Here is a 21,759-nt window from a genome sequence, read left to right as displayed (position 1 = left end):
AAAGTGGAAATACTACAGAAAGCTATAAGGATAGGATAGAATCAGAGGGAGGTTTGGCCAGCCAAACACCTGGCAGGGCTGAAGTAGCTTGTTCCTTCAATATCATTGGAGATGGTCTTTGAACCTTCTAGGATGAAGGTTTCTCTGCCTCCACACTTGTAGGGGCACTTTGGACAAGATCATTCTTTATTGTATTGGGCCGCCCCACACACTGTAGTGTTGAGCATCTCTGGTCTCTGCCCACTAGATGCTGGCACGCCTGTCATCCTGACAGTAAAAATGTGTCCACACATTGCCCTCAGTGCCAAGTGCTGCAGCATTACTCTTGATTGAAGATCAGTGCTTTTCCTTGTCCAACAACTTCTAATCACTGATATTTTTCTGGTATAGAGAACCATTTGGCCCAATTCTATCTACTCAATCAATTAACTATGACACAACATTATACACCAATGATATGGTCATCACAAGAGCTATTTTGGGTCAGAATTGCTGCCCTAGTGGTGACTGTAATATACAAGGAACTAAATTAGATTCACAGGGCTCATTAGCTAAGAAAATTGAGCTCCTGTCCTCGGGGTGGGGGGGTGGGGGGTGACTGCTAATAAAGAATTCCAGACAAAAAAAGGGGCATAGTTGTTAAAGGTGCCTGGATATCACTTTGGTTCCTCAGTCCACAATTCAGGAGGACTTCTTTGGAGCAGCGGGGGTATGTGAAGCCTGCACACGGGCTCTGATGAACTAAAGTGAATGAATAATGTTTTGGCTGGCTATCAGTAGCACACAGAATTTGTGTGCTTAGTGGACTAACCAACTTTGCTCCTTAAATGAAGGAGAAGGGACAAAAAGAAAGAAAATATATCTGAAGATTGTTTAGTGTTTGCATATGTATTTAAGACATTAGGAAGGGTGAGCACTAGGAGGATCTTGCAACTGGATGATGGTCTGAAAGCCTCACAATGCATGGATGGGATGGCTTAGGCTGTCTAGAGGAGTTGCTGACTGGGCAGTATGTGATAGATAGTCCGGGGAGAGAAGGAAAGAACTCTTAAAAGACTGGAGATTTTTATCTGAGTGGAAGAATACTTGAGAAAAGTGGAGAGAACTGGAAGATTGGAGTGTTGACCCCCCCCCCCCCAATGATATTGAACTGTAGGATGGGGGTGGGGGGCAGAGTGAGGAGGGACACCAGAGCATCACTCTGGTTCATGTGATGCTGGAGGTTGAACTTGGGATCACATGCTTGAGAGTCCCTTCTTCCAGATAGAGAGAGAGATGAAAGAGACCACAGCACCGTACCTTTCTTTAATATGGGTCACATATATGTTAAAGCAGCACACTGCCGTGGACTGTTTCACCAGAGCAGCTGTAGTCTTCAGTTTCTGGTAGTGCTGGGGTTGCACCTAGGACACTGGAGCCGCAGGTACTGAAGTCTTTCTGAATAACTATTAATGCATTCTCCTCAGCTCTTTTTTGTTCTCCACTGCTCAGTTCTGGCTTATGGTGGTGCTGGAGATTGAACCTGGAAGCTCAGAGCCTAAGTGTGAAAGCCACTTATATAATCATTATGCTGTCTCTCTAACCCTAATGTTGATTTTTGACAGTAGATTGCTTTTTTAAAAAAAAAAAATTTACTGAGTGAGATTTTTTAAAAAATTAAAAAAATTTTTAATTTAATTTTATATTTATTTATTTATTCCCTTTTGTTGCCATTGTTTTTTATTGTTGTAGTTATTGATGTCGTCGTTATTGGATAGGACAGAGAAAAATGGAGAGAGGAGGGGAAGACAGAGGGGGGAGAGAAAGATAGACACCTGCAGACCTGCTTCACCGCCTGTGAAGCGACTCCTCTGCAGGTGGGGAGCCAGGGCTCGAACCGGGATCCTTATGCCAGTCCTTGTGCTTTCTGAGTGAGATTTTGTACCAAGTACTGGCTTATAGTATTGTGAATATGACCTTGAACAAAACACACAAGGATTCCTTCCCTTTATGGAGTTTACATTTTAATCAGAGGAATGTGAAAGTCAACAAGTAAGGGAGATACACTATTGCAGTTGTGGTAAGTCTTTTGGCAACAATAGCACAAGGAAAGGATAAAGGTGGAGTTTGCAGCTTTCATCTGGCAGTTGAGAAGGCTGGCTGGAAGAAGTGACATTTGAGAAGAGGTGTGAAAGAAGTGGCAGGAGGGAGTCCGTTGGTAGTGCAGCGGGTTAAGCGCATGTGGTGCAAAGCACAAGGACCAGCATAAGGATCCTGGTTTGAGCCCCCGGCTCCCCACCTGCAGGAGCGTCGCTTCACAGGCGGTGAAGCAGGTCTGCAGTGTTGTTTTCGACGGGTTATGTTGTTTTCGATGGGCTAGGTTGTTTTCGCCGGGCTAGGTTGTTTTTGCCGGGCTGGCTTCATGGGCGGGTAACAGACGACCAGGGACTCATGGCTGGGTTGTACGCAGTATCTCTTTATTCATGCAGGACGCAGCACAATCTAAGACGAGCTAAGCTAAATTCAAGGTACAGTACTGTAAAACTCACAATGCTGTCTTTATATATACTTCCCAAGTAGGGTGGAAACAGGATGTGACATAGAGAGGGTGGAGAGAAAAGTGACTGGTGAAAATCAGAGTGTGACAAAGAGGGGGCAGATTAGGCAAGAATCCTATCACTGAACCACAAATGCCCTGGAGGGAGGGTGGAACTTGTTAACAGTGGTTATGTAAATAGAATGAAGTGGTTATGTAAATAGAATAGTGTTAAGCAGGGGGGATTTAAACCAAATGAAACAGAAGGGGTCTCATGCATACCAACACTGCAGGTGTCTGTCTTTCTCTCCCCATCTCTGGCTTCCCCTCCTCTCTCCATTTCTCTCTGTCCTGTCCAACATGACAACATCAATAACAACAACAACAGTAACTACAACAATAAAACAACAAGGATATCAAAAGGGAATGAATAAATAAATATTTAAAAAAGTAAAAATACTTATATAAAAAAAGAAGTGGGAAGAATGTAGGAAGATGTAGAAGCTTGCAGTTGTTTTTGAGACACTACCACGTGACAGTATAAGATGGATTGAGGATTGAAATGACAACTGCCAGACCTCTCCTGAGTGAGGTTGGAAGCCACTGGAATGCTTTGAGTAAAGTTCATTAAGCCCTGAGGGAAGTAAGTAATAGGGCAAAGGTAGAAACAGGAGCCCAGTTACAAATGTTGAATATCCAGGGCAGAAAGGTACTGACTTGGATCAGCTACTAAAATATAAAGACTTATGATTAACCCAAGGTCACAAAGATAGTATTAAACAGCTAAGTCCTTGGTTCAGTGTTGTTTTCATCTAACTGTTCTGTGCTTGTTGAAGTGGGTGTTTCCACCTAACAGCTTGCTTTCCTGTAACTACATTTTCAGTGTTTTCCTTACTGCTCTTAACAGTGTTTCATCATCTCTTGCTGCAGTGTCCCTAAGAGGCTTTTTTATGACTTGGGGACACGTTGACTAGAATCCTTTGAAGCTTGGGGAACAGTGTTTTGACTCAGCAGTTCTTTGAAGTTGGAGAAACAGATTTCTCCATTTCTTTTTACTTGCATAATTTTTTTTTTTTTTTGCAATGTTACACTTTGCCTTAGTACTGCGCTTTCCAGTCTAAACATTTCCTTAGTAAGTTGATCTCTTGGGGGCACCTAGGAGATGAGATAGCTCATTGTTAGAGCACATACCTTCCATGTTACAGCCCTCGCTCACGCCCCATGGGAGCACCATGGGCAACATCAAGGACAACAGTTGGGGCTCCAGGTAGGGGAGACAGCACAATGGTTCTATAGAGAGACTCTTATGTTCAAGACTCTGAAGCTCTGGGTTCAGTTCCCCATACCACTTTCAGCCTGAGCTAAGCAGGGTCCTGATTAACAAACAGAAGCAAAACAGTGGGTGTTCCGTGGATGCTAGAGTAGTACTTAGTTCTTTGTGTGCCTAAAATCAGGATCCAGTGCTGGATGGGGGAGGTGTCTTAGCAGCATCTATGTGCTTAAGACCCTGGGTTTATTCCCTGGCACTGTATAGAAAAGTCAGTCTCTTTATGAATTAAGTATTTCAAACTCTGCACATGACATTATGTTGGGTGGGCTATTGATATTTGACTAGTTGGAGCATAGGTGGAATGTATGTTGCAAATGCAACATGAGGGGGTCAGGCGGTGTGGCACACCTTGTTACTCACACATCAAACCAAGCAAGGACGCAGGTTCAAGCCCCTGGTCCCTACCTACAGGGGGAAAGTTTCACAAGTGATGAAGCAGGGCTGAAGTGTCTATCTCTCTCCATCTTTATCTCCCCCTTCCCTCTCAATTTCTCTCTGTATCCAGTAATAAATAAATAAATAAAATATTAAAAAAAAAGATAAGTGCAACATGCCTAGTCATTTCCATGGGTGAAATCTGAGCAGTTATATCAAGACCAAACTATTGACATTGAGAGCCAAAGCAAATATGACTAAGGATCTAGTGACTTACTGTTCCAGTCATTGGATTGTGGATGGTTTGTCTGATGACTCACTGACTTATTTTGAGATGTCCTCCAGCCACAGTGAATGCCATGTATAAATTTTGAATCTCTACATTGACCTACTTATAAGACATAATTTCATACCCAAAACTATCATTAAGGGGGACTCCAGCTTCTTTTTTGTCACTACTAGTATTGTATCAAATGTTACTTTACTCTGCTGTCTGTGCGTAAATCTTGTCTAAGTAATTTTATTTTTAAGAACAAATGTTTTGGGATAGCTTAGCAATGGCCAGAATAGTGAGTTATAAATTCAGTAGATCTGATTTAGATGTTAAAATAGCTTCCTCTTATAAATTTTGTTTCTGCTTTTGATGACTATATAATTGAGCAGTATTATAAAAAGAGGCTTCCAAAAACTGAGAGAATGAGAGTTATCTTTAAGAAAGCTTTTTTAAAAAAATATTTATTCCCTTTTGTTACCCTTTGTTGTTTTATTGTTGTAGTTATTATTGTTATCATTGTTGGATAGGACAGAGAGAAATGGAGAGAGAAGGGGGAGACAGAGAGGGGGAGAGAAAGACACCTGTAGACCTGCTTCACAGCCTGTGAAGCGACTCCCCTACAGGTGGGGAGACGGGGGCTCAAACCAGGATCCTTACTCCAGTCCTTGCACTTTGCACCACATGCACTTAACCCGCTGCACTACTGCCCGACTCCCCGCCCCTTTAAAAAAATTTATTTATTTCTTTTTGTTGTTCTTGTTTTATTGTTGTAGTTATTGTTGTTGTTATTGATGTTGTCGTCGTTAGGACAGAGAGAAATTGACAGAGGAGGGGAAGACAGAAAGGGGGAGAGAAAAATAGACACCTGCAGACCTGCTTCACCGTCTGTGAAGCGACTCCCCTACAGGTGGGGAGCCGGGGGCTTAAACTGGGATCCTTATGCCCCTTGCGCTTTGCTCCACATGTGCTTAAACCGCTGCGCTACCGCCCTACTCCCAAGAAAGCTTTTAATATATATCTGTTATGGGGAGGTGAGAAATTGTATCGTGTGGCAACAACTATAAACCATTAACCCCCCACTCTAATCAAGTGATTAAAAAAATAAACAAATCCTTCAAAAGCCTTGGATATCTGAGGCTCTGAGATCCCAGGTTCAATCCAGAGCAACACCATAAGCCAGAACTGAACAGTGCTCAGGTGTTACTGTCTCTCTGTATTTCTCTCTCAAAAGATTAAAAATTTGAGGGGGTTGGGTGGTAGTGCAGTGGGTTAAGCGCACATGGTGCAAAGTGCAAGGACCCACGTAAGGATCCCAGTTCGAGCCCCTGGTTCCCCACCTGCAGAGGAGTTGCTTCACAGGCGGTGGAGTAGGTCTGCAGGTGTCTTTCTCTCCCTCTCTCTGTCTTTCCTTTCTCTCTCCATTTCTCTGTGTCCTATCCAACAACGAAAGACATCAACAAAAACAATAATAACCACAACAAGGGCAACAAAAGGGGAGAAAAATGGCCTCTAGGAGCAGTGGATTGGTGGATTCATGGTGCAGGCACTGAGCCCCAGCAATAGCCCTGGAAGCAAAAAAAAAAAAAAAAAAAGGAAAAGAAAAGAGGTTTACAGTGTGAACTGGGCCATGTGACAGTTACTTTGACGATCTTTGTGGACTGTGTGTCTTCCTGGTCTCATTAAGCCCACAGTTCAGCCTCTGTATAGTTTTTGCCCAACATAGCTATCTCATCTTTGCGAACAGTTTTCCTTTAAAAATACGCAAGGACATACGTGTAGTAGAGCTGTACTGACTGATGCCAGTGTTAACGAGAGCAAAGCAAATCCTAAGTGGTTCACTTATCTTAGGATTTCTTCAGTATTTGTCTTTAATTAGACACTGTGAAACTCATCTGTTTTCTTGAGTGTATCACAGTTAAATGTTTTTATCATCTCCTTTCCTTCCCTTGCACTTGTCTCTGCTGTGTCCCCATCCCCTGCAGCGACCCCTGCTGGCTGTGGTGGAGATTGGTGTGTTGTGGATTTCATAACTACCCAAATGAGTCCCAGCGGAGCCCCAGACACTGGCAGCTGACTGCTTGCTTTCACCAGGACTAGGGGTCTTTTGTCTGAATGTCCCACCCACAGGTAATTCCTCTGTTCCCCATCACTTCTTTTTCTTTTGATAAATGAAGCACTTGTTATACCCCACATAGATGCTTTGAGAATATTTTCTAATTCCTACATTTTAGTCAGAGACTGATTTCATTTTCCTTATTATGCAACCACAAGAAACACCTCTTTTAGAATGTTTTCCACCCTAATATACAAGGTTTGAGAATAAATTTAAAGTTAGAACCAGCTCTTTCTAATGTTGCTAGAGAGAGTTTTATAACTTAACCGTCAGCTATTTGTAAATTATACTTAACACTTGGTCTGCTCTTCAGTGGGCAGTGCTTCAGAGTCTAATGTAGTTAATGAGGTTTGAAGCTTCTTTAGATAAAAAGAATGTTTTGATCAATTCTCTGAAGGAGTGAGAGCTTATTTTGTATACGTAGTGTTAATTGTGATCTTTTCAGAGTAATTGAAATAACTCAGGAAAAGTTGTAAAATAGGATTCATTTTTGAAGAATGTCAGTGTCCCCAGAGTTCCCACTCTTTGCTCTTTTTCCCTGTCTTCTTTCGTTATCAGGATTGACGTGGGAGGTGGTGCAGTGTTAAGTGTTGGACTCTCAAGCTTAAGGTTCAGAGTTCAACCCTTGGCATTGCACAGTGCTAAATGATATTCTTGTTCACACCCTCCCCCACTTTTCTCTCTTTTCCTCCCACTGTTTTTACATATATAAAATAAAATTTCAACAACAGAACCACTCAGTAATATCATGTATTTGCAAGACCCTTGGTACATTCCCTGTACTCCATTTAAAAAAGAAAGAAGTTAAAATATAAATAGACAAAAATTGAGGCCCCCCCAATTGAGTCAGTAACTAGGACAGCCAGCTCTCACATCCTTTCCCGCTGTATTCTTTCTCACACCTGGTTTGAATCTTGAGCAGTCTTATTGAGGGCTCTCTGGGAACAGTCCTGCTGTTTGAAGTGAAGCCTGCATTCTTGGCATGTGATAGGTTTCTTCTCTTTCATGACACACTAGTGTTTCCTAGCTTAGTTTTTAATCGTGCTCCTATATGTAATGCCATCTCACCTTGAACACAGTGTAGCTTTGCTTGAAATGTCTTCTGCTCATGTCACCAGACAAACATTGACTTTTTTCTTTTTAATTGCCACCAGGGTTATTGCAGGCTGCATGTACATCATATCCTCTGTTCTTGCTGGCCCTTTCCTTTCCTCCCTCCCTATTTCTTCTTTTTTAGTCACCAGCAGGGTTATCTGCTGGTGCTCAGTACTGGCCCTCTTAATCTATTGCTTCCGGTGGCCACTTTTTCAATTTTCTTTTCCTTTCTACTGTACTTGATAGGACAGTGAAATTGAGAGGGGAGAGGGAGAGAGGGAGAGAGAAAGATAGACACCTGCAGACCTTCTCCACTACTTGTGAAGTTTCCGTCCTACAGGTGGGGAGTGGAGGCTGAAACTTGGGCCCTTGCCCATGATACTATTTGCTCTTAACCAGGGATGCTACTGTCTGACCCCCTTCCTTTCTTCTTTTTCCTTTCTTTTTCATCTTTTTTCTGTTCTGTTCTGTTCTGTTCTTTCTTTCTTTTCTTCCTCCTCCTCCTTCTTAGCAGGTACTAGGCCCTGGATTTGTTTCCTGGCAGAGTGTATGCCAGAGTGATGCTCTAGGTTTCTCTCTGTGTCTCTTGGTCATAAACAAATACATCTTTTTTCTTTATTATTATTATTGTGTGACACTGGTACCTTATGCATGGTGGTTTTACTGCTCATGGACTGACTTTTCTTTTTCAGGGAGATGACTTACTATCGTACACGTAAGAGGTGTTGGGTGCATTCCCCAGCACTGAAAAAAAGAAAGAAAGAAAGAAAGAAAAATCTGTCCACACAGTGGAATAATAATGATTCTAACATATCTTTCCAGGTGACTAGAAGATAGTGCAGCTAGTAGAGACACACTTTATCCTGCAGAAAACTGAGCACCATGTCAGATCACTGTGCATGAGATCAAGAAAAACTTCACAGATTTCTGGGTGGTGCTTCCCCCAAAACTCCAGTGTCTGTCTTTAATTCCGTATGTGTTAAAATTTAATAAAGGAGGCCACTTTTTTAAATATTTTATTTACTTATTAGACAGAGATGGAGAAAAATTGAGAGAGAAGGGGAGACGAGAAGGAGCAAGAGAGACACCTGCAGCCTTGCTTCACCACTTGTAAAGCTTCCCCCTGCAGGTGGGACTAGGGGCTTGAGCCAGGGTCCTTGTGCTTTGCAACATATGTGCTCTACTGACCCCAAAAGCATTTATTTATCTTTTAAGAATTGAGGCATGAATGCAACTTATTTTTAAAAATATTTTATTTGGGAGTTGGGCGGTAGCGCAGCAGGTTAAGCGCACATGGCACAAAGTGCAAGGGCCGGCATAAGGATCCCAGTTAGAGCCCCTGGCTCCTCACCTGCAGGGGAGTTGCTTTACAAGTGGTGAAGCAGGTCTGCATGTGTCTTTCTCTCCCCCTCTCTGTCTTCCCCTTCTCTCTCCATTTCTCTCTGTCCTAACCAACAATGATGACAACAATAATAACTACAACAATAAAACAACAAGGGCAACAAAAGGGAATAAATAAATACTAAAAAAAAATTTTATTTATTTACCAAAGTAAAAGACTCTGGGGTGGGTGGTGGGGAGAATATCAGTCCTGGAAACGGTTGACAGAGGACCTAGTGGGGGTTGTATTGTTATGTGGAAAACTGAGCAATGTTATGCATGTACAAACTATTATATTTACTGTTGAATGTAAAACGTTAATCCCCCAATAAAGAAAATAAATTTAAAAATATTTATAATTAGATGGAGAGAGGAGACACCCACAGCACTGTTTTACTGCTAGTGGGGACAAGGGATTTGAACCCAGGTCCTTGCACATTGTAACATGTTCACTCAACCAAGTATGCCATCACCTGACTCTAATAACTTTTTAAAAACTATTTATTTATTGCCTCCAGGGTTACTGCTGGGGCTCGGTGCCTGCATCACGAATCCACTGCTCCTGGAGGCCATTTTTCCCCTTTTGTTACACTGGTTGTTTTACCATTGTTGTGGTTATTGTTATCATTGTCATTTATGTCGTTGTTGTTAGATAGGACAGACAGAAATGGAGAGAGGAGGGGAAGACAGAGAGGGGGTGAGAAAGACAGACACATGCAGACCTGCTTCACCACTTGTGAAGCAACTCCCTTAGCAGGTGGGGAGCCGGGGGCTCGAACCAGGATCCTTCCGCCAGTCCCCGCACTTTGTGCCACAGGTGCTTAATCCACTGTCTGCTGCCTGACAACCTTTAATAACTTTTAAGTTAAAATAGTGCTCCACTATGGTGTTATCTTGAGCAGTTGACTTAATCACACAGAGCATCACAGTTCGTACTGTAAAACAAGAACTTTAGAGGAACCATTCAGATGCTAAAGATTTGGAATTATTTGATATAATTTATTTTTTTTTAATTTTTTTTTAAATATTTATTTTCCCTTTTGCTGCCCTTGTTGTTTTTTATTGTTGTTGTAGCTACTATGGTTGTTGTTATTGATGTCACTATTGTATAGGACAGAGAGAAATGGAGAGAGGAGGGGAAGACAGAGGGGGAGAGAAAGACAGACACCTGCAGACCTGCTTTACCGCCTGTGAAGTGACTCCACTGCAGGTAGGGAGCCGGGGGCTCAAACCAGGATCCTTACTCTGGTTCTTGTGCTTCGCACCACATGTGCTGAACCCACTGAGCTACCGCCCGACTCCCCACAGTGCCCTTCTAACCTTAATTCTTTTTTTTTTAAATAATTTATTTCTTTATTGGGGAATTAATGTTTTACATTCAACAGTAAATACAATAGTTTGTACATGCATAACATTCCCCAGATTCCCATTTAACAATACAACCCCCACTATGTCATTCATCATCCTTCATGGACCTGTATTCTCCCCACCCACCCACCCCAGAGTCTTTTACTTTGGTGTAATACTCCAATTCCATTTCAGGTTCGACTTGTGTTTTCTTTTCTAATCTTGTTTTTCAACTTCGGCCTCAGAGTGAGATCATCCCATATTCATCCTTCAGTTTCTGACTTATTTCACTCAACATGATTTTTTCAAGGTCCATCCAAGATCGGCTGAAAACGGTGAAGTCACCATTTTTTACAGCTGAGTAGTATTCCATTGTGTATATATACCACAACTTGCTCAGCCACTCATCTGTTGTTGGACACCTGGGTTGCTTCCAGGTTTTGGCTATTACAAATTGTGCTGCCAAGAACATATGTGTACACAGATCTTTTTGGATGGATGTGTTGGGTTCCTTAGGATCTATCCCCAGGAGGGGAATTGCAGGGTCATAGGGGAGGTCCATTTCTAGCCTTCTGAGAGTTCTCCAGACTGTTCTCCACAGAGGTTGGACCAATTTACATTCCCACCAGCAGTGCAGGAGGGTTCCTTTGACCCCACACCCTCTCCAGCATTTGCTGCTGTTACCTTTTCTGATGTATGACATTCTCACAGGAGTGAAGTGATATCTCATTGTTGTCTTTATTTGCATTTCTCTGACCATCAGAGACTTGGAACATTTTTTCATGTGTTTCTCGGCCTTTTGGATCTCTTCTGTGGTGAATATCCTGTCCAAGTCCTCCGCCCATTTTTGGATGGGGTTATTTGTTGTCTTGTTGTTGAGTCTGGCAAGCTCTTTATATATGTTGGTTATTAAACTCTTATCTGATGTATGGCATGTAAAGATCTTCTCCCATTCTGTGAGGGGTCTCTTGGTTTGGGTAGTGGTTTCTTTTGCTATGAAGAAGCTTTTTAATTTGATGTAGTCCCATAGGTTTATACTTGCCTTAGTCTTCCTTGTAATTGGATTCTTTTCATTGAAAATGTCTTTAAAATTTATGCGGAAAAAAGTTCTGCCAATATTTTCCTCCAAGTATCTGATAGTTTGTGGTCTAACATCCAAGTCCTTGATCCACTTGGAATTTACTTTTGTATTTGGTGAAATACAGTGATTCAGTTTCATTCTTCTGCATGTTTCAACCCATTGTTTCCAACACCATTTGTTGAAGAGACTCTGCTTTCCCCATGTAATAGTCTGGGCCCCTTTGTCAAAGATTAGATATCCATACGTGTGGGGCCTCATTTCTGGGCTCTCAATTCTATTCCACTGGTCAGTGTGTCTGTTCATGTTCCAGTACCAAGCAGTTTTGATGACAATGGCCCTATAATACAGTTTGAGATCTGGGAGTGTGATGCCTCCAGTTCTGTTCTTTTTTCTCAAGATTGTTTTGGCAATTCTAGGTCTTTTCTTGTTCCAGATAAACATTTGTAGCATTTGTTCTATTCTCCTAAAAAATGTGCTTGGGATCTTGATGGGGATAGCATTAAATTTGTATATGGCTCTGGGTAATATATTCATTTTGATGATGTTAATTCTTCCAACCCATGAACATGGAATATCTTTCACTTCTTTGTGTCTTTTTCAATTTCTTTGAGTAGTGATTCATAATTTTCAGTATACAAGTCTTTCACTTCTTTGGTTAGGTTTACTCCTAGATATTTTATTGTTTTTGTTGCTATAGAAAAAGGAACTGATTTCTGGATTTCAATTTCTTCTTACTGTTTGCATAGAGGAATGCCACTGACTTTTGAATGTTAATTTTATAGCCTGACACATTACTGTATTGCCTGATGATTTTCAAAAGCTTCATGCTGGATTCCTTAGGTTTTCCATGTATACTATCATGTCACCTGCAAATAAGGAGAGTTTGACTTCTTCTCTTCCAATCTGTATGCCTTTAATTCCTTGCTCCTGCCTGATTGCTATGGCAAGAACTTCCAACACTATGTTGAATAGTAATGGTGATAGTGGGCAGCCCTGTCTAGTACCTGATCTGAGGGGAAATGCTTCCAGTTTTTCACCATTGAGTATGATGTTGGCTGTAGGTTTGCTATATATAGACTCCACTATCTTCAGGAATTTTCCATCTATTCCCATTTTTTGTAGTGTTTTGATCATAAAGGGATGTTGTATTTTGTCAAAGGCTTTCTCTGCATCTATTGATATGACCATGTGGTTTTTGGTCTTGCTTTTGTTGATGTGGTGGATCACATTGATTGATTTACGTATATTAAACCAACCTTGCATGCCTGGGATAAACCACACTTGGTCATGATGAACAATCTTTTTGATATACTGCTGTATCCGGTTGGCTAGAATTTTGTTCAGTATTTTCGCATCTATGTTCATCAGAGATATTGGTCTGTAGTTTTCTTTTTTGGTTGTGTCCTTGTGTGCTTTTGGTATCAGGGTGATGTTGGCTTCATAGAAGCTGGCAGGGAGTATTCCAGTGTCTTCAATCTTCTGGAAGACTTTTAAAAGTAGAGGTATTAGTTCTTCTTTGAAAGTTTTGTAGAATTCATTTGTAAAACCATCTGGTCCAGGACTTTTATTTTTGGGAAGATTTTTGATAACTGTTTCAATTTCATTAGCTGTGATGGGCCTGTTCATGTTATCCACTTCTTCTTTACTTAGTTTTGGAAGTTGGTAGGTATCTAGGAAATCATTCATTTCTTCCAGGTTCTCTAGCTTGGTGGCATATAGTTGTTCATAGAAGCCTCACATGATATGTTGAATTTCTGCAATGTCTGTTGTGATATCTCCTCTTTCATTTAGTATCTGATTTATTTGGGTCTTCTCCCTTTTTTGTTTTGTGAGTCTGGCTAAAGGCTTGTCGATTTTGTTTACTCTTTCGAAGAACCAACATTTACTTTCATTGATCTTTTGTATGGTTTTCCTATTCTCAATGTTATTCATTTCTGCCCTAACTTTAGTGATTTCTGTCCTTCTGGTTGCTTTAGGATTCCTTTGTTGTTCTTCTTTTAGGTCTTTAAGATGTACAATCAGGCTGTTTATTTGTGCCTTTTCTTGTTTCCTAATGTGTGCTTGTATAGCTATGAACTTCCCTCTTAGGACTGCTTTAGCTGTGTCCCAAATATTTTGATAGCTTGTGTCTTCATTTTCATTGAACTCTCGAAACGTTTTGATTTCTTCCTTGATTTCCTCTTTGACCCAGAAGTTGTTAAGAAGTGTACTGTTGAGCTTCCACATTTTGGGACTGTTACTAATCTTTTGTTGATTGTTAAGTGTTAGTTTAATTCCACTGTGGTCTGAGAAGATGCTTGGGATGATTTCAGTGCTCTTGAATAGGCTGATGTTGTCTTTGTGACCTAACATATGGTCTATCCTTGAGAATGATCCATGTGGATTTGAGTAAAATGTGTATTCCAGTTTCTTGGGATGAATGACTCTGAAAATGTCCAATAGTTCTAGTTTATCTATCTCTTCATTTAACTCCCCTATGTCTTTATTGATTTTCTTCCTAGATGATCTGTCAAGTTGAAATAGTGGGGTGTTGAAGTCCCCTACTATGATTGTGTTACTGTTAATCTATTGCTGTAGCTCTTTCAGTAGAAGTTTGATGTATTTAGATGGCTTCTCATTGGGTGCATAGATATTAATAATTGTTAAGTCCTCTTGATTGACTGATCCTCTGAGCATTAAGTAGTGTCCATTCCTATCTTTTTTAATCTTATCTATTTTAAAGTCTATCATGTCAGATATGAGAATAGCTGTTCCTGCCCTTTTTTGTGGGCCATTGGCTTGTATGATAGTTTTCCATCCTTTCACTTTAAGTCTGTGTTTGTCTTGTTGCGTTAGGTGAGTTTCCTGTAGACAACATATTGTTGGGTTGTGTTTTCTGATCCATCTTCCTACTCTGTGTCTTTTAATAGGTGAATTCAGGCCATTGACATTTATTGACATCAAAGATTGAAGATATTTTAACGCCATTCTTGTAGAGTTTTAGAGTGTTTTGATATATGTCCTATTTGTGGTGGTCTGGTTGTTTATAGGAGACCTTTCAGAACTTCTTTCAGGGCAGGCTTGGTGATGGTTGCTTCCTTCAACTGTTGCTTGTCTGAGAAGGTTTTGATGCTTCCATCTAGTCTGAATGACAGTCTAGCAGGATATCGTATTCTTGGCTGAAAGACTTTCTCATTGAGCACTCGATAGATATCTTGCCATTCTCTTCTGGCCTGTAGTGTTTGTATGGAGAAGTCTGCTGCTAATCTTATGCGTTTTCCTTTGTAGGTGACTCTTTGTTTTTCTCTTGCAGCCTTGAGGATCCTTTCTTTATCCTTATTCCTTTCCAATCTAAGTATGACATGTCTTGGTGTCTTTAGGTCTGGGTTAATTCTGTTTGGGACCCTCTGGGCTTCTTGAATCTTTATGTCTTTGGTGTTGTCTAGACTAGAGAAATTTTCAGCTATTATGGCCTGGAGAATGCTTTCTTCCTCTCCTTCTCTTTCTTCCTCTGGTAAGCCAATAATGCGTATATTGTTTCTTTTGAAGTCATCCCATAGGACTCTGTTGTTGTTTTCAGCATCTCTTAATCTCTTTTTGAGATCTCTTACTTCTTTATTAGTTGTCTCTAATTCATCCTCAATCTTGCTAATTCTGTCTTCAGCCTCATAGATTCTATTCTCTCTGCCCTCTACTGCTTTCTGGAGTTCATCTATTTTGTTGCCCTGCTCTGATAGTGTTTTAGCTTGTTCAGCTAGTTGCCTTCTTAGCTCAGCGATTTCAGCTTTCAGCTCTCTAATAACCATGAGATTATTAGAATTTTCTTCTATATTCTCATTTGTTGTTCCTGAATTTCTGATTACAATTTTTTCAAATTCTTTACTCACTCCTGTTATTATTTCCTTCGCTAATATTTGGATGTTGAACTCATTGTTTTGTGCTTCACCCTCTGGAGGACTTTTAGCTGGACTCTTGTCCTGGTTCGAGTCTCCAATATTTTTTCTTGTTGTTTTAACCATTTTATATATTATGTTATGAGTTCCCTTTATCAGTACTTTTCAAATTATTGATCACTATTGCCTGGATTCACTTGTGTCTAAGTAACTTAATTAAAGGTTTTACCATGGTGGAAGTTAACAGTTTTTTCAATCCCTGAGTTGGAGCTCAGTGATGTAAAAGCCTCTTTTTTTTTCTTCCCTGTAGGCTATGGGAGCCTGACGGCTTTTAAACTATCAATAGGCTTCTTAGCTTAATCACTGACTCCTGACCAAGAGATAAAGCAGGGTGTGGCAGAGATAATCCAGTGGTTATGCAAAGAGACTTTCACAGCCCCTCAGCTATGCCACCGAGGTATAGGTCTTTTCCTGAGTTTCCTGGTTAGATCTCTGTCCCCTGGTGTCCCTCCCTGTTGCTGCTCCAGATTCTGAGGGTAGTAGCAATGGAGACTCAGAGTTGCACTTGGTGAGTCTCTGGGGAGTCCTTTCCTCCCTTCAGCTGTCCCCTTGTTGGTGGAGCAGACTGGAGGTGGTGTCTCAACTGATAAACTGTTGAACTGTTAGCAGTCACTTAATCTCTCCTTAGGCCCCTCTCTCCTCTCTGTCACCAGCCACGCGTGTTTGTACTCACTGGTGATTTACTGGGTTCCTGTGGTCATTCTAGTCCTGTCTTGTTTCGGTCTGGGTGGTCTCCTTTGGTATTCCTAGTTGATCCGGGAGAGGAGAGGAGAGGAGAGTTTATGTGATATAATTTATTTTATAGTGCTGCATATTTCTCTTGTCATGAAGTTACTTCAGTATACTTAGATGTCAAATGCAGTGGTTTGGTTCCCCCATTCCATATATATATATACATATACATATATACATATATATATATATGTATATATATATATATATATATATATATATATATATATATATATATGCTCTTTAAAACTTATTTTAATGAGAGAGAGATACAGAGAGACAAGAACACTAACTAGCTCTGGCTTATGGTGGTGCAGGAAATTGAACCTGGGACTTCCAGAGCCTCAGACATGAAAGTGTTTTCACATAACCATTATGCTGTCTCAGCAATCTGAGGTTTGATTTTCCAAAAGCAACTAGCCTGCGATGAGCACAGGGTCACTGTGAAAGGAAAAACGCTCAGAACTAAAGTTCTGTGGTTTATCCTGGCTGCAGCACTGGGCCTCCCAAGGCTGACACTTGGCAGCAAGATCCTGTTGTCATCACAGGCGCTAAATCCACCGAGTGATACGCGCTGCAATCTCCCTTCTCCACCTGTGACATATAAACAACATAGCCACAGTGCCACCTGTTGCTGAACAGAAACCTTGCTGAATGTGTGGGCTTAGAAGCAACCAGTGAATGGGGAAAAAGTAAAAAGGCTCAAACACACAAAGATCTAGAAAAAAATGTTAGAGATACGACATAGAAAACTCACTATGACGGAAATTGCACCAAAGTAAAGGACTGTGGGGCAGGAGGCTTTCTGGTTCTGTGCACAGTGGTGGAGGAGGACCTAGGCTTGGGGGAGGTGGAGAGTATTCAACAGAAAACTGAGAAATGTTACACATGCATCAACTGTATTTACTGTAAACCATTAATCACTGCTCCCCCCCAAAAAAATAAACAAAAAAACCAGTGAGGTGGCTGGTTGGTGGCACAGCTGGTTAAGTGCACATTTTACCAAGCACAAGGATCCAGGTTAGCGTCCCTGCTCCCCACCTGCAGAGGGGACACATCATGAGCAGTCTATCTTTCTCTCTCCCTCTTTATTTCCCCTTCCTCTCTCAATTTCTCTCTGTTATATTCAGTAAAATAGAAAGGAAAAATGGCCACCAGGAGCAGTGGATACATAGTGCTGACACTGAGTCCTAGCCATAAACAAGGTGGCAATGAAAAATAAAAATAAAAAAACTCCAAAACAGAGCTACAGGATATGAAGAACACTTCCACTAGATTAAGGTTTACAGGGGCCCCAGTATGTAGATAGCATAATGGTTATGCAAAGAAACCCTCATGCCTGAGGCTCCAAAATCTCAGGTTCAATCTCCCGCACCACTATAAACCAGAGCTGAGCAGTCCTCTGATTTTTATATATATATACAAAATTTTATATATATATAAACAAAATTATATATATATATATATATATATATATATATATATATACACATATATATATGCTCATATACCAGACCTAGCAAGTAGACTAAATTAAGCTGATGAGAGAATGTCAAGGCTTGAAGACACAACCACCACACTTTGCACTATTGGAGAAGAAAGTTTTAGGGAAAATGGAACAATTCTCCATGACATAGCAGACTCCATCAGAAGAGCAACTGTGAGACTTATTGGGATCTCTGAGGACAATGAGAGGGAGAGAGGAGTCAAGACCTTATTCCAAGATGTCTTAGAGAAAGTTCTGTACACCTGGGCAACATTCATGCTTGAAAGTTCAATGCCTTATCCATTGCACAACCTCCCAGCTGCTATTCTTCCTTTAAACTTACAAACTGGTCCTACTTTCTGATATCTTCTCAATCAGAGATAGTCATTTTTTAAAAAAAGATTTTATTTATTTATGAGAAAGACTGGAGGAGAGAGAAAGAACCAAACATCACTCTGGCACATGTGCTGCTGGGGATTGAACTCAGGACCTCATGCTTGAGAGTCCAAAGCTTTATCACTGTGCCACCTCCCAGACTATGAGATAGTCATTCTTATTCCACATTTTATGCTATAGCATAAAAAACTGAGTTTTACAGGGAATTTAAAAACTACAGTTGCTTAGTAAAAAGATTTTTAGTAGGCCCTTAAAAAATATTTACCATACTTTCCCCACCTGCAAGGGGGAACGCTTAATGAGCAGTGAATCAGAGCTGAAAGTTTCTCCTCTTTCTATCCCCTCTCTCTCTCAATTTCTTGCTGTCCTATCACATTAGAAAAAGTAAATAAAGGGAGTCGGGCAGTAGCGCAGTGAGTTAAGTGCATGTGGCGCGAAGCACAAGGACTTGCGTAAGGATCCCGGTTCAAGCCCTGGCTCCCCGCAGGCAGTGAAGCAGGTCTTCAGGTGTCTTTCTCTCCCCTTCTGTCTTCCCTTCCTCTTTCCATTTCTCTCTGTCCTATCTAAAGACGACATCAGTAGCAACAATAATAATAACTACAACAACAATAAAAAAACAACAAGGGCAACAAAAGGGAAAATAAATATAAAAAAAGAAACACTAAATAAAAATAAAGAGAGACAATCCTTATATCATGGAAAATAATTACCCTCTTGATTTTTGTATAACACGATATACAATCCTTATATCATGGAAAATAAAAATGAAGAGAGAGGGCAAAGGAAGATAGAGAGGTAGACGGAACCTGTAGCACTGTATTACTGCCTGTGAAGTGCTCTCCACCCTAATGTTTGAGGGCCAGGGTCTTGAACTCTGGTCCTTGTTCATGGTAATGTGTGCTTAAGCAGGTGCATCACCACCTGACCCATTCATTTTTGTTTTTGTTTTTTTTTGCCTCCAGGGTTATTGCTGGGGCTCAGTGCCTGCACCATGAATCCACCAATCCACCGCTCCAGGAGACCATTTCCCCCTGTTTTGTTGCCCTTGTTGTTGTAGCCTTGGAGTGGTCATTGTTGTTGATGTCATTCATTGTTGGATAGGACAGAGAGAAATGGAGAGAGGAGAGGAAGACAGAGAGGGGGAGAGAAAGACAGACACCTGCAGACCTGCTTCACCGCCTGTGAAGCGACTCCCCTGCAGTGGGGAGGTGGGGGCTCGAACCTGGACCCTTATGCTGGTCCTTCTGCTTTGGGCCATGTGCGCTTAACCCGCTGCGCTACTGCCCGACCCCCGACCTCTTCATTTTTTTATTTTCTCATCTTATGGGGCTAGTGGTTAACAGTACCGCTGTTGACACAGGCACACCAAGACTCCAAGGCCCTTTTCATCCCCTCTTAGCCCCTCACTCCAGTGTCTTGTGCTTGGGTGCAGAGGAGTTTCATTTTTGTAAAAATGCTTGGTATATAAAGTCACAGTTTTTCTTTTTGGGGGGTTTGAAGGATAAAAAAGTATATGTGACTTCATTGCTATTATTGCTGCTCTCCTCACCTTGGATGAGGAAGCTTCCCCTTGTCTTTGTGCTCTAACATGGGCAAATAGAGTCCAGGGTTATCATGAGGTCAAGCACTGTGCGTATACCCAGCCTGAATGTGACTGCACTTGGAAGTGCTCACCATTACACTCTCTGCTGTCGTTCCCTTTGTAGTTATCTTTGAGGGGAAGAGAGAGAAGTGGAGCATCCCTCTGGCACATGCAAGGCTGGGACTCAGACTCAGTCTCATGCCGAAGAGCCTGATGCTTCACCCACTATGCCACCTCCCAGGTTGCCCAATACAGTTCAAACTGAGGAGATGTTTAAAGGACAGTTGTGGAAGGGGTACGGAGCCCCTTTATTTTTCTTTCTCTTTCTCTTTCTCTTTTTCTTTTCTTTTCTTTTTTTATTTATAAAAAGCAAACATTGACTAAACCATAGGATAAGAGGGATACAACTTCACACAATTCCCACCACCAGAACTCCGTATCCCATCCTCTCCCGATAGCTTTTCTATTCTTTATTCCTCTGGGAGTATGCACCCAGGGTCATAATGGGGTGCAGAAGGTGGACGGTCTGGCTTCTGTAATTGCTTCCCCACTGCACATGGCGTTGACAGGTCAATAGATACTCCCAGCTTGCCTCTCTTTTTCTCTAGTGGGGCGGGGGTCTGGGGAAGCAGAGCTCCAGGACATATTGGTGGAGTTGTCTGTCCAGGGAAGTCTGGTTGGCATCATGTTAGCATCTGGAAACTGATGGTTGAAAAGAGAGTTAACATACAAAGCCAAACAAATTGTTGACCAGTCGTGGACCTAAGGGTTAGAATAGTGCAGATGAAGAGTTGGGGGGGGGGTCCTCCATTTTGTAGATAGCTAATAGGCATATTTTAGTTATATTGCAAAGGGCCTGTGGCTATACTACTAGTGTTGTTTTTTTTTTTTTTTTTTTGCCTGAGCCTGAAATCTGATATGCAGGTGGATTCTAATTGTCTGGGGGAGGTGATGTCATGGATGGAAAAAGGACCAGAAAGCTGGATCTCAGGGAAGAGAGTAGCTCCCTAATGTGGGAAAGAGGTATTAATATTGTTGACTGTAAACCCCATCAATTTGATGTCATCTGGGGCCCATAATTAGCTTAGGAGCCTGTGTGACCTCTACATCCCTCTAGATCTGAGCTCACATTCTGTGGTCATGAGTAGGAACATTCCAAGCTGCCCCAATATCAGGACCTATCTTCCTCAGGTGTAGCATAGAGTATGTTGTCTAGTCTCCCTTCAGAGGATGGAACATTCTCTACCATTGTCGATCCAAGTTGAGGGAAAGGTCCTGTGGGGGCCCACAAAGGGGTCTGTTTTGTTGTTCCGGATAGGAATGACCGGTAACAATGCAGAGAGGGATTTATTTGAGTTATAGGCCCATCATGTCTGTTTGGGAATCTCAGGCCTCCCTGACTAGGGGCCCAGCTGGTGGATTGGCCTGGTAGTGACTAAAGAGTCATCATTAAAGTATGCCAGTCTCTTGCCCTTATTCAGCTTTTGCAGTCCTTGCTTTGATGAGGTTAGCTTTGGGGTGAGTGAGAGAACTGTAATAGGAAGTAGGTGAGGAGTTTATCTAAGTCTAAGTAGACACTATTTTATTATGAACTTTATACTGACTCACTACAGACTATTGTGTATTTTTGCTTTCAGGTATATATTTTGCTCTAATTTTATGGATACATGTGAACATATGCTCTGATCTATATCTAGGACCTGATCTATATCTAGGTTTTGGGGTTTTGTTAGGAAGTGAACCACCTGTAATGGAATTAAGAGAATCCTATGAAAGGAAAGGAAAGGTCTCACCAGAGTAATGAGGCTGAAGGGTTTACATTCCATGCCTGACATTTGTCTCTGAACACAGTCTGAAGTGAAGCATGCTGAGGTACTCGTTGTGTTGACAGAGAGAAATTGGGGGCGGAGGGAGAAATAGAGAGGGAGAGAGACATAGAGACACCTGCAGCCCTGCTTCACTGCCTGTGAATCTTCCCCCCTGCAGGTGGGGACCTGGATCCTGTGCAGGTCCTGTGCTTGATCCTATGTGTGCTTAACTGGGTGCACCACTGCCTGGCCCCCAATTCCTCCTTTTGCTTTCCTTTTTTTCTGATTCTCTATAGTTTGTTTTTTCCATTAT

The 21,759-nt window shown here is 41.5% G+C and overlaps 1 protein-coding gene across 3 annotated transcripts in view; it reads left to right on the top strand.

The window, feature by feature from the left end:
- Nucleotides 1-21,759, top strand: part of BLTP3B (bridge-like lipid transfer protein family member 3B) — a 98,295-nt gene that overhangs the window by 16,338 nt on the left and 60,198 nt on the right. The gene's annotated exons all lie outside the window — the stretch shown is intronic.

The sequence above is a fragment of the Erinaceus europaeus genome, chromosome 7 (assembly GCF_950295315.1).
Source record: "Erinaceus europaeus chromosome 7, mEriEur2.1, whole genome shotgun sequence".
Lineage (NCBI taxonomy): Eukaryota > Metazoa > Chordata > Mammalia > Eulipotyphla > Erinaceidae > Erinaceus > Erinaceus europaeus.
Note: the sequence above shows the minus strand (reverse complement) of the source record. Positions and strands in the feature narration are given on the sequence as shown.